Here is a 13293-nt window from a genome sequence, read left to right as displayed (position 1 = left end):
TTTAAGTGGATGTTAGTGTCTGTCATTTCATCCTTCTTACAAACACACACACTATCCCTGAACTCCTCTCACTTGTAGCCTAACACAGATTCCAGTAGTGGAAAACAAGTACATTAATAATCTGTTCTTACACCTGGCTTACAGAGTTTGCTTAACTGCAATGCAATTGTGTAGAATTACACTAATCCCTCAGATTTCTGAACTCTTCTTTATTTTATTATTGGTTTCTAATTCAACAAACTAACAAGGGACAATCAAGTGCCTCTGTTTCTGCAGAAAGCAGTCAGATGACTCAACTGGTTGTGTTGACTATTCCTTGCAAATAATCGAAAATACAGCAATTTAATCAGATGTGGATGAAAAAGTTTTGCTTGCTGTATCACTTGTGACAAAGCTCCTCCTCTACCTTGGTGGGTCCTGTGCTTATTGGCAGATTTGCTCACCTCAGTGATCTTCCCCACAGTCTCGATCAACTTCTCCTGTGTCTGATCAGGAGTTGGGAGGTTTGGGGGGAAACCCAGGCCTGCCCTCTACTCTGGGTTCCAGCCCAGGGCCCTGTGGATTGCAGCTGTCTATAGTGCCTCTTGTAACAGCTGCATGACAGCTACAAATCTCTGGGCTACTTCCCCATGGCCTCCTCCAAACACCTTCTTTATCCTCATCATAGGACCTTCCTCCTGGTGTCTGATAACACATGTGCTCCTCAGTCCTCCAGCAGCACACCCTCTCACTCTCAGCTCCTTGTGCCTCTTGCTCCCAGCTCTTCACACACACTTCCTCTCCTCTGGCTCCTCCCTCCCTGACTGGAGTGAGCTCCTTTTTAAACCCAGGTGCCCTGATTAGCCTGCCTTGATTGGCTGCAGGTGTTCTAATCAGCCTGTCTGCCTTAATTGGTTCTAGCAGGTTCCTGATTACTCTAGTACAGCCCCTGCTCTGGTCCCTCAGGGCACAGAAACCTGCTTCTCTTGGGGCCAGTACTGACTCTTCCTTTGCCTGCTCTGCTGTAGAGGAAGGAGGGAGAGGGCTGCTGCTGCTGTTCCTGCTGGGCGCTGGGCCCTCGCTGCTGCTGTTTCTGCTGCTGTTCCTGCTCCTGCTGCTCCCCTGGCTGGGCTAGACACCACCACCTACCCCTCTCTCTGCTGTCTGTTTGCTGGCTGGCTGGTGGTTCCCCCCCACCACCTCAGTTACTGCTGTTATTCCACCTACAGCCCCTTGGGTGGGGGTGCTGGCCTGCTTCCCAGAGAGGAGGGGAGTGAGGGACCCCAGCTCTTGTTGCTGAGGACACCACCCTCTGAGCGGGGGTCCCTCCTGCCTGGACGCCAGACCACCACCACCTGGAGCTGCTGGGCCTACTGTGGCTGTTGCTGGGGAGCTGTTGGTGCCCAGAGAAGGAGAGGAAGGAGGAGAGGACCGCCTGCTGCTGGAGACTGTGTGAAGACCACTGTGGAGGGGGCTTCTCTGGATTGAGTCTTTTTCAAACTGTGCTCTTGTGGTGGGGGTTTGGACTGTGTCTGCTGGGGCACCGGGGGTGTGGCGTGGAGCCTGCCCCAAGTCCATCCGTGTCCCCGTTTGCCCCCACCACCATCGTTGCCCCCTCCACCACCCCCGCAGGCTGTTTTCCTTCTGCTTTGGACTCCTGCCTCTGGGACTGAGCTGCTCGCCTGGCTCACCACGCCCACTTCCACCATTTGGGCCTGCAGCAGCAGCAGCCAACCATTGACTTTTTGGCACAAGTGCCTGTGGGTGCACCACCTCCCCCCTCACACTGGACTGACCCCCTCCCCTTTGCCACATTTGTCCACCCCACCTATTTCCCTCTGCTGCCTGATAGTTCTGCCCCAGCCCTGTAGCTGTCCCCGTGGTCCCTCTACCCCAATCTCAGATCGCCCTTTCCCCCCACCCTGTGCTACCCCAGCCCTGATCGGTTCCCCCTCATGCGCCCACGCCCCCTCTCAGGTGCTTGTGACCTTCCCCATTTGGTTTCCCCTTGTTCACTGCACTCCCCCCTCTGCCGTTGCCCCCCCGCTCCCCTAGTGCAACTGGAGGAGCCGGAACCCCCCTCTGCGTTGGTGCCCTGCACCAATCCCACCCGTAGTCCTTGGTTGCTCCCTACGCCCCTTTAGCCTTCCCCTTCTGGCGCCCTCCTCCCCTGCCTGCAGCCTAGCAGGGAGGGGTGGCCGCCTCCTCTCCTTCCCCTCCCCTTGCTGTTTGTCCCCCTCCCCGCTCTCGTTATGGCGGGGGATGCGGCGGGGGAGACCCCTCGCGATGCTCCCACTACCCCTCCTCCACCTGCCCCCGTGTCCACTGCCCAAGCCTCTACCTCGACCGCCGCTGCTGATCCACCTACCACCGCCCCTGCTGGGGCACTGGCAGCAGCGAGTACTGGGGAGACCTCCGTTGCTGCCACGTCTCTCGCCCCTTCTGATTCGGGGGGAGCCCCCTCAGCTGGTGGGAAGAAGGGTAAGGGCCCCGCTAGAAAGGCCAGGCCCTCCATGGCGGAGACTGCCCCTGCTGCCGCAGCCCCGCTACCGGCTGCGGCGTCCCTCCCCGCTGTTCCCTCCACCAGCTCTGCAGGTCCCCCTCCCCCGGCCCCCAGGGCGTACGCCCAGGTGGCGGCGGCCCCCCCGCCTGCCGCTGCTCCTCCGCCCGCCGCTTCCGCCAACATCTACAGCGGCCGGGGCCCCTTTCCCACTTTGACCAGGAAGCACGGCGTCCGTTGCCTCCTGGTGCCCGCCTCGCCCCACGTAGAGACCTACGTGTGGGCGTTGGCCAGGGTAGTGGGGCCCACAGCCATCGTGGCGGCCTCCAAAATGTACGGGAAGGTGGTCTTCTTCCTGGCATCGGAGGCTGCTGCCCAGGAGGCGGTAGAGACGGGCCTGGCGGTGGGGGGCGTGTTCATCCCCCTGGAGCCGTTAGAAGACCTGGGGGTCCGCTTGATCTTGACCTCCGTCCCTCCCTTCCTGCCCAATGCAGCCCTGCTGCCCGCCCTTTCTGCCCTGGGACGCCCCATCTCTGTCATCAGCCCTCTCCCCTTGGGCTGCAAGGACCCCGCCCTCCGTCATGTTCTCTCGTTCCGCCGGCAAGTGCAGCTTCAACTGCCGCCGGCGGCGCGTGGCGGAGAGGCGCTCGAGGGGTCCTTTCTGGTCCCTTACCAGGGAGCCCACTACCGGGTGCATTACTCAACGGGGGAGGCCCGGTGCTACCTCTGCCGGGCGATGGGGCACGTCCGGAGGGACTGTCCCTTGGCCCAGCACGGAGGAGCGTCCGGGACCCCCGAGCCCCGGCAAGGCGCCGGCCCTGTCATCGCCGGTCCCCCTAGCTGCCCGGCACCCGAAGCTGCCCCTCCTCCTCCTTCTCGGTCCACCTCTGTGGAGGAGGGTGTGGCAGGGCTACCGCCGGCCATGGGAGAGGGCTCGTCCCAGGGGGGCTCGTCCCCGGTTTCTGCTGTCCCACCACTGCCTCCTCGAGTCCCTGAGCCATTGCCCTTGCCCCCCGAGCCGACCCCTGTTAGCCAGCCCCCGGATGATGCCATGGAGGGCTGGTCCTTAGTGCAGGGGAAGCGGGGCAAGCGGAAGGCTCGAGTTTCTTTACATCCTTCGGATTCGGAGGCCCCCCGGAAGAGCAGGAAGGGGGGCGCCGATGTCGAGTCTTCCGCCTTGTCCCCTGATGACTCCCAGTTTGTGGTGCCGGCTGGGGATGCCGTGGCAGCACCGGAAGGTGACACCACCCCTCCTCCGGGGTCCCTTCCCGTGGATGCCCCCGAGGGAGCCTCTCTCGCCCCCTTCCCACTTGGCGCCTCTGAGAGCGCCGCGGTGGGTATCACCTCGGGTGCTGGCGAGGAGGGCCCTGGGGTGGTGGACTGTGATCTCCCTCCCATCTACGCAGAAATCGAGGCCCTGGGTTTGACCCCGGTCACGCAGGGGGAGGACGACCCTCTGCCGGCGGGCCTCGATCTGGGCGCCCTCACTACATCCCCCCCTGTCCCCAGGTTCCCTTCTCCTACCCGCTGTTTCTGCTCCCACCTCTGAGGGTCCCCTGGAATCTTCCCTCGACTCTGCTGCGGGTGGCACTCTGTTGGCGGCTGCCGAGCCCCTTGGGGCGACGGCCAGTGCCCCGCTGCCGAGACCCGCTTCCCAGGGGGTGTCCCTCTTGGGTGTGGAGGACCCGCCCTCCTTCCTCAACGGGGACCCCATTGACCACCATCTCTCTCTGGATGCCGAGGCTGCCGCACGTGCCACAGTGGCTGTGCCCGGCATCGTTAGGGGTCCCCTGCCCACTTCCCAGATCCTTGAGCCTGGCCAGGAGGAGCCACCTTCTGGCGTCTCACCTATGGAGGCTCCGGATCCTGCCTCTACCTCCTTCCCGGATTCTCTCCCTGATCCCCGCCCTACTCCTGTTGGCTCTGTCCTTGTCCCCCCCACTTCCTGCGATGCCAGTGCCGCCCCTGGCAATACCTCCCAGGGAGCGGGTTCACTAGTTCTTTCCTGTCCCGACCCCCCAGGGGCTGCTGTTCTCCTTCCACCTCCCCTTCCTGAATCTGAGAGCGGGGCGGGTCGTGTGGCGTCGGTCCATCTGCTGCCACGTTGGGGATCTGCCCCCTGCCTACCCGCCTTGGTGGGCCACGGGGCTGTGACGGGGCCCCCACTGGGAGCCAGTCATCGATCAGTGACCCCACCCCCCCATGCGCTGAGGGAGGAGCTGCGGGAGTTCCTTGAGGACGTCCGTGGCTCCCGGAACAAAGTCCAGTTTGCACTCCAGCGGTGGGGGGATTTCCATCAGGTCCTCCGGGCCGCGAGGGCCCTCATGGGGGAGGGTAAGAGGACCGGGAAGCAGGCCGCCGCGGCCTACCGGCGGGTCCGTGTCTTCCGTGACTCCTTACTCACCTTCGGGGTTGGTCACGGCTTGCTGCGCGGCCTGCCGGAGGCCGTGGGCGTGTCTGCCAGCGAGGATCCCCCCCAGCCCTCCTCATGGCGCTGATCATCCTTGCCACCTTAAACACCCGAGGCTGTAGGATGGGTCTCCGCAGGAGCCAGGTGCTCTCCTTCCTCCGGGAGGGGGGGTACTCTGTGGTTTTCCTGCAGGAGACCCATACGGATCCGGCCGCTGAAGCTAGCTGGCGGCTGGAGTGGGGGGACGGGGCCTACTTTAGCCACTTCTCTGTCTGCGCGGCTGGAGTGGCGACCCTGTTCTCCCCCGACCTACGGCCCGAGGTGCTAGGGGTCGCCGAGGCTGTGCCGGGTCGCCTGCTGCACCTCCGGGTCTGCATGGAGGGGCTTGTGGTTAATCTCGTCAACGTTTACGCCCCGACATCGGCCCCGGAGAGGCTACGTTTTTATCAGCAGGCATCCGCCTTCCTCGGCTCCCTGGACCCTCGTGAGTGCCTGGTCCTGGGAGGGGATTTTAACACCACCCTCGAGGAACGGGACCGCTCGGGGACCGAGCAGTGCCCGGCAGCTGCGGACGTCCTCCGGGAGATTGTTGACCGCCACTCCCTGGTGGACGTCTGGCGCGACCACCACCCGGACGACGTCTCGACGTTCAGCTTCGTCCGGGTGGAGGCCCATCGGTCGTGCCACTCCCAGCTGGACCGTATTTACCTGTCACGTTTCCACCTTTCACGGGCCCACTCCTCCAGCGTTCGGCCGGCCCCCTTTTCGGATCACCACCTTGCCACCGTGACGGCCTCTCTCTGCGCGGAGCGGCCGGGGCCGGCCTATTGGCACTTTAATAATAGTTTGCTGGAGGATGCGGGCTTCGTGGCGTCCTTCCGGGAGTTCTGGCTGGCCTGGCGAGGGCAGAGGCGTGCCTTTTCCTCGGCGTGGCGGTGGTGGGATCTGGGGAAGGTGCGCGCCCGGCTCTTCTGCCGTGACTACACTCGGGGTGCCAGCCGACGGAGGGATGCGGCGATAGGGCAGTTGGAGCGGGAGGTCTTGGAGCTGGAGAGGCGTCTGGCCGTCAACCCCGCGGATCCATCCCTCTGCGGAGCGTGCCGGGAGAAGCGGGAGGAGCTCCAGGCCCTCGAAGACCATCGGGCCCGGGGTGCTTTTGTTCGATCCCGCATCCACCTCCTTCGGGAGATGGATTGCGGCTCCCACTTCTTCTACGCCCTGGAGAAAAGGAGGGGGGCCAAGAAGCACGTCACCTGCCTCCTGGCGGAGGACGGCACCCCCCTCACGGATCCGGCGGAGATGTGCCAGAGGGCCAGGGCCTTCTATGCCACTCTTTTCTCCCCGGATCCGACCGATCCTAACGTTTGCAGAGTGCTCTGGGACGGGCGACTGGGACCGGCTAGAGCTGCCTCTCACTCTGGCCGAGTTCTCGGAGGCCCTCCGTCACATGCCCACCAATAAATCTCCGGGCTTGGACGGGCTGACCGTGGAGTTCTACCGCGTGTTCTGGGACGTCCTCGGCCCAGACCTGGTCACTGTCTGGGCTGAGGCTTTGCATAGCGGGGTCCTCCCTCTCTCGTGCAGGTGAGCTGTGCTGGCCTTATTGCCGAAGAGGGGGGACCTCCGCGACTTACGGAATTGGCGTCCCGTCTCGCTCCTCAGCACGGACTACAAAATTGTTGCGAAGGCCATCTCGATGTGGCTAGGGTCCGTGCTGGCGGACGTGGTCCATCCAGACCAGACCTACACCATCCCGGGCCGCACCATCTTTGATAACTTGTATCTGGTCCGGGACCTTCTGGAATTGGGGTGTAGGGATGGTCTGTCGTTCGCCCTCCTGTCCCTGGATCAGGAGAAGGCGTTCGACCGGATGGATCACGGGTATCTCCTGGGCACTCTGCGAGCGTTCGGCTTCGGACCCCTGTTTGTGGGTTTTCTGCAGGTGCTGTACGCTTCTGCGGAGTGTCTGGTCAGGCTCAACTGGACCCTGACCGAGCCGGTCAGCTTCGGGCGGGGAGTGCGGCAGGGGTGCCCCCTCTTGGGCCAGCTGTACGCTCTGGCGATCGAGCCCTTCCTCTGTCTCCTCCGCAAGAGGTTGACGGGGTTGGCGCTTCAGGAGCTGGGGCTGCAGCTGGTCCTGTTGGCATATGCTGACGATGTGCTCCTCGTGGTCCAGGACCCGGGCGACTTGGCGCGGGTGGGTCAACTGGGTCAAGAGCTCTGGCCTGGTGGTCGGGGACGGGTGGCAGGCGAGCTCCCTCCCACCTGCGCTTCAGGCCATCCGGTGGAGCGCGGGTCCGCTGCTCTATCTCGGCGTTTACCTTTCTGCCACGCATCCGTCTCCGCCGGAGAACTGGCAGGATTTGCAGGGCAGGGTGACGGAGCGGCTCCGGAAATGGACAGGACTACTCCGGTGCCTCTCCCTTCGGGGGAGGGCACTGGTGCTTAATCAACTGGTCCTGTCCATGCTCTGGTACCGACTCAACACCCTGGTCCCAGCCCCGGGTTTCCTGGCCAACCTCCGGACGGTGATTCTGGAGTTCTTTTGGCCAGGGACGCACTGGGTCTCTGCAGGGGTCCTCCACTTGCCCCTGGAGGAGGGGGGGCAGGGCCTGAAGTGCTTACGCGCTCAGGTCCATGTCTTCCGCCTCCAGGCCCTGCAGAGGCTCCTGTTTGGTGCGGGTAGTCCGGCGTGGAGCGTCTTGGCGCACGCCTTCCTCCACCGCTTCCGCGGGCTCCGATACGACCGGCAGCTCTTTTACCTCCATCCGAGAGGTCTTCCGCGAGACCTCTCCGGGCTGCCGGTCTTCTACCAAGACCTCCTCCGGACCTGGAAGCTCTTTTCAACGACCAGGTCCGTGGCGGCCACCGTGGGGGTTGACCTCCTCGCGGAGCCCCTGCTACACAATCCCCAGCTTCGTGTGCAGGTGGCGGAGTCCCCTACGGTGTGCCAGAGGTTGGTCTCGGCAGGAGTCACCAGGGTCGGAGACCTCCTGGACTACGACCGGGGAGACTGGCTGGATCCCCTGACGCTCGCTCAGCGCATGGGGCTCTCCAGACCTCCTGCTCCCCAGTGCGTACTTCAGGAGGTGAAGGCCGCTTTACTGCCCGCTGCTCGGGCTTACCTCGACCGGGTCCTGCGAGAGGGCACGCCCCGCCCTCCCTCCACCCCAGGCCCCGTGGACATTTTTATCGGGCCCCTGCCTCATGGACCCGATCGGCCCCCTCACCCTTTCACTGCCAGCCGGCTGCATGATCTGCAGCCGGTTTTGTTCCAGACCGCGCCACGGAAACATCTGTACTCGCTCGTGCTCCATACCCTTCACTACCTCACCCTCGCGTCCCGCCCCGATACCAAATGGCGGGACCTCCTGCCGCCTCTCGAGGGTGAGGAGCCCCGGTGGGCCAGCTTGTACTCTGCCCTGGTCCCGAGGCCCGCCACGGATATCAGTTGGCGGCTCCTTCACGGAGCCGTGAGCACGGGCGTGTACTTGGCGCGGTTCACATCTGTCCCTAGCACCTGCCCTTTCTGTGGTGAGAAGGAGACCTTGGCGCACGTTTATTTGGAGTGCGCCAGGTTGCAGCCCCTGTTCCGGCTCCTCCTGAATATTTTCCTGCGTTTTTGGTTGCACTTTTCCCCTCACCTTTTTATCTACACGCTCCCCATCCGTGGCCCCACGAAGTCGCGGGATCTCCTTCTCAACCTCCTCTTGGCCCTGGCCAAACTGACCATCTACAACACCAGGGAGAGGAGGTTGGCCGAAGGGATTTCCTGCGACTGTGGGGCCTATTTCCGTTCCTCCGTCTGCTCTCGCATCCGGGCAGAGTTCCTCTGGGCGGCGTCCACTGGCTCCCTTGACGCCTTCGAGGAGCAGTGGGCGTTGTCCGGGGTTCTCTGCTCGGTGTCCCCATCGGGTTCCCTTCGTTTAGCCCTATGACCTCACTCCCGATCCTGTTTTTTTTCATTAGTTGTCCCCCGTAATTATTTGGTGTCCCAGACCTGTGGGTCCTCCCCTTAGGCTGGGGGGAGGCCCTTTAGAAGTGGGCGGGCTTCGCCCGCCCACCCCCGCTGGATGCCAATAGGACCAGTATATTTGCCCTCTACCACACTCCTGTACCCCGCTGGTTTGGGTCTGTCACACAATATAAAAGCTTTGCATCAAAACAAAACTACAGAAGCTTTCATTTAAAAAAAGCACAACAATTATAGTATGATAAAAACTACATACTTGTATTGCTTTTATAAAGTTCACAAACCTTTCTGAAAGTCTCCCTAAAATCTTGTCAAGTGAAAGCCAGATATTTGGCAGATCGAGCCCTCCTGAATTTTATGCATAAAACTAATGGCTCTTTCTCAGCATTCATCAAGAAACAGTGAGAGAGAGCACAGTATTCTTGTTTGTTAACAATTTATATATATATACAGCAGAGATTTCTTTTTGAAATGAAGACACAATTTAATCCCTTTTAGTAAACACTACAGATTTCAGCTACAATTTCTGTGGCACATGGAGAAAGTTATTACAGTTGGTCAACAATGTACAGAAAAGTTGTAGAAATGTTATTCTGAATTTGGAAAGAAATTCATTTTGAATGGTGGTCTGCAGCATTCTTGTCATGAAAATGCTAGTGAATAAATTTTAATATAGCAAGAATACTCTAAAAAAAAGCAAAATGTAATTGAATATTGTCATTAAATTGAGTTTTTAACTGCAGAGATAAACAATGCAAGTTTTAAACTGTAAATCTTACACTCAAATATGTAAATTGAAATTTGCACTTCTGTGGGTTAGCTACATAAGTTGCTCAACTCATGTTATTTTTTTAAGGACTGAGGAACATCCAGTGATGTAGCAACTAAAGGGATGCTTTTTTTTGGATCCTTAAGTGAAGAAAATGCATGCCAACAGACGTGGGCAGAAAATTTCAGGTCCTTCAGTGGAGAATTCTAACAGCAAATCAGCCTGTTTCCTGCCAGCTACTGAACAAGAAAGTTAAAAGCTCTTTAAAATAGTTGCATGATCTGAAAGGCAGATCATCTCAGTTTTCATTCAGTAGCCTTTATATATTTAATCCCTCACGATAAGGAGATTGTCTTGGTGATAAATTAGTCAAGTGGTCTGAAGGAGTTCTTACATTCTCAGTACCTTTCATATCTACAATCCAATTGGTTAAATCTGCTCAGCAGCGCCCACTGGAGTTTTATCACTACTGATGAGTACAAGTATTTTTTCATGCCTCCAACAGATTTGTCCATTACAGGATTTAAAACCAAATTGTAATCTCTAATTGTAATGGAATTTGGATGTAATACGATATATATTGGTCCTTTAAGGTCAGATTACCCAGTTCCAGGAATTCTGGAGCAAACGAGGACCTCAGAAATGGTAGAGTGTAATAAATCATTGCTGAGTTACCTCTGAGCCTAAGGTCTACAGACCCATATCAGTACAACTATGTCGCCATGAGGTGTGAAAAATCCACATCCCTGAGTGATGCAATTACATCCGCTGTATGGAGAGCTTCTCCCACACCTCTCGGGAAGGAGGATTAACTATGCCGATGGGACTGATCTCTTCCATTGGCTTAGAGTGTCTTCATTAAAAGCACTACATTGTCAGCTGCATAGTTGCAGCTATGCCGATGCCACAGCTGCATTTTAAATGTAGACTTGCCCTGAGCCTGCTAAACCTGCGTTACCTCTGAGCCTGACCTTGCTTAAGCTGGATGAGTCATTCCTGAACCAGAGAGCATGATGAGTCATCAGAGGCATTACTTGCAGGTCTTGCAATAGGCCCCATGATATTCAACCAGGATGTGATAGTACTTCCCATAAGTGTTTATGGAAATATGCTTAGAATGTATTTTATGCTGCATATGCCATGTAACATATCTCCATAAAGGTTATGATCTACTGAATGCATTAATCCTATTTGTATGCATGTATCATTTTTGTATTCAAAGTTATGAATGTTATGAACGTTGGCTGTGTACTGGCTTGATTTCTAAATAACCTTAGCAGTGCATTTGATCAGTTCCTGGAGAAAGGAATGTTGAAATTAAGGACCTAATCAAGAAACACTTAAAGGACAATGGATCTTGGAATGCTCCAATCCACATCAGAAGTCTACTTGACGACATTCAAGGTAGCATGTAAACAATGGATGCTACCTGTAAAAACTGTGAGTCATGCATGGACATGTGACTTGCCCAGTTGACTCCTAAACTCCATCTTGGAGCTGGACTTTGCATAGGAGAGAGGAGGGGGTCTCCACCCACCAGAGAAAGTCTATTTAAACCCCTGGGAGACCCCTCCATTTGGTCTTCAGCTGGCTAAAGAGAGAGCCTCTCCACCCCCCAGGATGTTTGAAAGAAACTGGAACAAAGGACAGTGTGCAAGGGGGTGAGTGATTGTGGGACCCAGGCTAAAAGGAGATTAGTCTGTTAAAAGGGAGCATTCTGGAACTAGTGAGGATCTTATCTGTATTCAGTTTGATTACACAAAGATTTGTGCATTTTATTTTATTTTGCTTGGTGACTTACTTTGTTCTGTCTGTTACTACTTGGAACCACTTAAATCCTACTTTCTGTATCTAATAAAATCACTTTTTACTTACTAATTGACCCAGAGTATGTATTAATACCTAGGGGAGCAAACAGCTGTGCATCTCTCTCTATCAGTGTTATAGAGGGTAAACAATTTATGAATTTACCCTGCATAAGCTTTATACAGGGTAAAATGGATTTATTTGGGTTTAGACCCCATTGGGAGCTGGGCATCTGAGTGTTAAAGACAGGAACACTTCTGTTAGTTGCTTTCAGGTAAACCTGCAGCTTTGGGGCAAGTAATTCAGACCCTGGGTCTGTGTTGGAGCAGACGGGAGCATCTGGCTCAACAAGACAGGGTGCTGGAGTCTTGAGCTGGCAGGGAAAGCAGGGGTAGAAGTAGTCTGGACACACTGGGTGGCAGCTCCCAGGGGGTTTCTGTGATTCAACCCATCACGTGGTTCATCCAATTCACAGGTGAGGACTCACGCAGATGAGTCCAAGGCAGGACTAAGGGAAGCAATCTCTCCAGTCTCCTCAGTGTCAGTACCTGGCTAGAAGCATTCCCATTGCCTAATAGTTCTGACAGACTGCCCCAGCAGGAACCTTGTGGTGTAGAGGGGAGCCTTGCCTCACCCTTCTCCCAATCAGTCCACACCCAGCGGACAGGACGGTACTAAAGGCTCCCTGTTTTCACTATGAAAGGGGTAGAAAATGAAGGTCTGTTTGCCAGTGGACCTTCCCACTGCCAGGAAGAATAGGGGTGATTCAGTCTCCTTTCCAGGCTATGGAAGCAGGATGGGACACCACCACTCCTTTTCCCTCTTTGGGAACACTGGGAGGAAGGATTTCTGCTATTTATGTTTTGGGGTTTGAGATTTTTATTTTAAAAGACTTTTGTGGCCAGCTCAGGTGGAATTAGACCAGGGAAAATGTAAAGGGCCTGCCAAGAAAGAAAGGAGGATGGTGGCTTAGAGTAGCAAGCCTATCACATTGGAAGACTGAGTCCTAGAAAGCTTTTGAAGAGTTGCATTCAAAGCATCCTCTCTTGACTGAATGAGCTGTTTAATGATCAGCTGTTGCAAAGTTAAGTACATGAGAAATTGCACCAGGTGTTCCATATGGAAGGACTAACAGGTCATTTATACCACCATTATACCATTATATTGCAATCAAAGCAATTGCCTACTCGGTTGTGCAGAAATATAGAGAATCTGTCAGAGCACTCAGTATGGGAATGATTGAAGGTGACATTCTAGGTTCCAGTACTGAGATTTTTGTGGTGCAACAATTTTAAATGTTTCACTCTCACTGCGCTATCACCTGATGATTTGTCTCTTCTCTGCGAATTCTCGCTACTTCAGCCTAGCTAACAAATAACAAAACACTTCTGTGCTGTATATCTATTGTCATGTTTCATTCTTGCTGTTCCAAGCAGGTCACACAACAGCTCGGTGACTCTCATATATATTACCAGATCCCCTTCTTATTCCTCCCTGGCCTTGTCATATTTTGTAGGAAACAAATTCTTATTGTCACTCATTATCACGTGAAGATCCAAGATGGAGGAAAAGGATGATTTCGTGGTTAGGGCTGAGCACGAGGAATTAGACAGACTGCATTCTGTTTATGGTTCTACCACAGAATTTCTGAGAATCTTTGGGGAAGTTATTTAGTATCCATGAACTTTACTTTCTTCTTCTGTACAAAGGCCACCACAGAGGTGTTGAGGTGCTAAATTCATTGGTCTATAATTGCTTTGAAAGCCTCAGCTAAAAGGGGCTGCTTAAGTGTAGCGTCTTATGAAAATGCTCTTTCGGTAGCCTAAACATCCCTCCTCGTTGCAAATGCAAATAAT

The 13293-nt window shown here is 56.0% G+C and overlaps 1 protein-coding gene across 1 annotated transcript in view; it reads right to left on the bottom strand.

Moving 5' to 3' along the window:
* ARHGAP24 (Rho GTPase activating protein 24) overlaps positions 1–13293 on the bottom strand; it is a 430833-nt gene that overhangs the window by 393315 nt on the left and 24225 nt on the right. The gene's annotated exons all lie outside the window — the stretch shown is intronic.

Source organism: Gopherus flavomarginatus, chromosome 3 (genome assembly GCF_025201925.1).
Source record: "Gopherus flavomarginatus isolate rGopFla2 chromosome 3, rGopFla2.mat.asm, whole genome shotgun sequence".
NCBI lineage: Eukaryota > Metazoa > Chordata > Testudines > Testudinidae > Gopherus > Gopherus flavomarginatus.
Note: the sequence above shows the minus strand (reverse complement) of the source record. Positions and strands in the feature narration are given on the sequence as shown.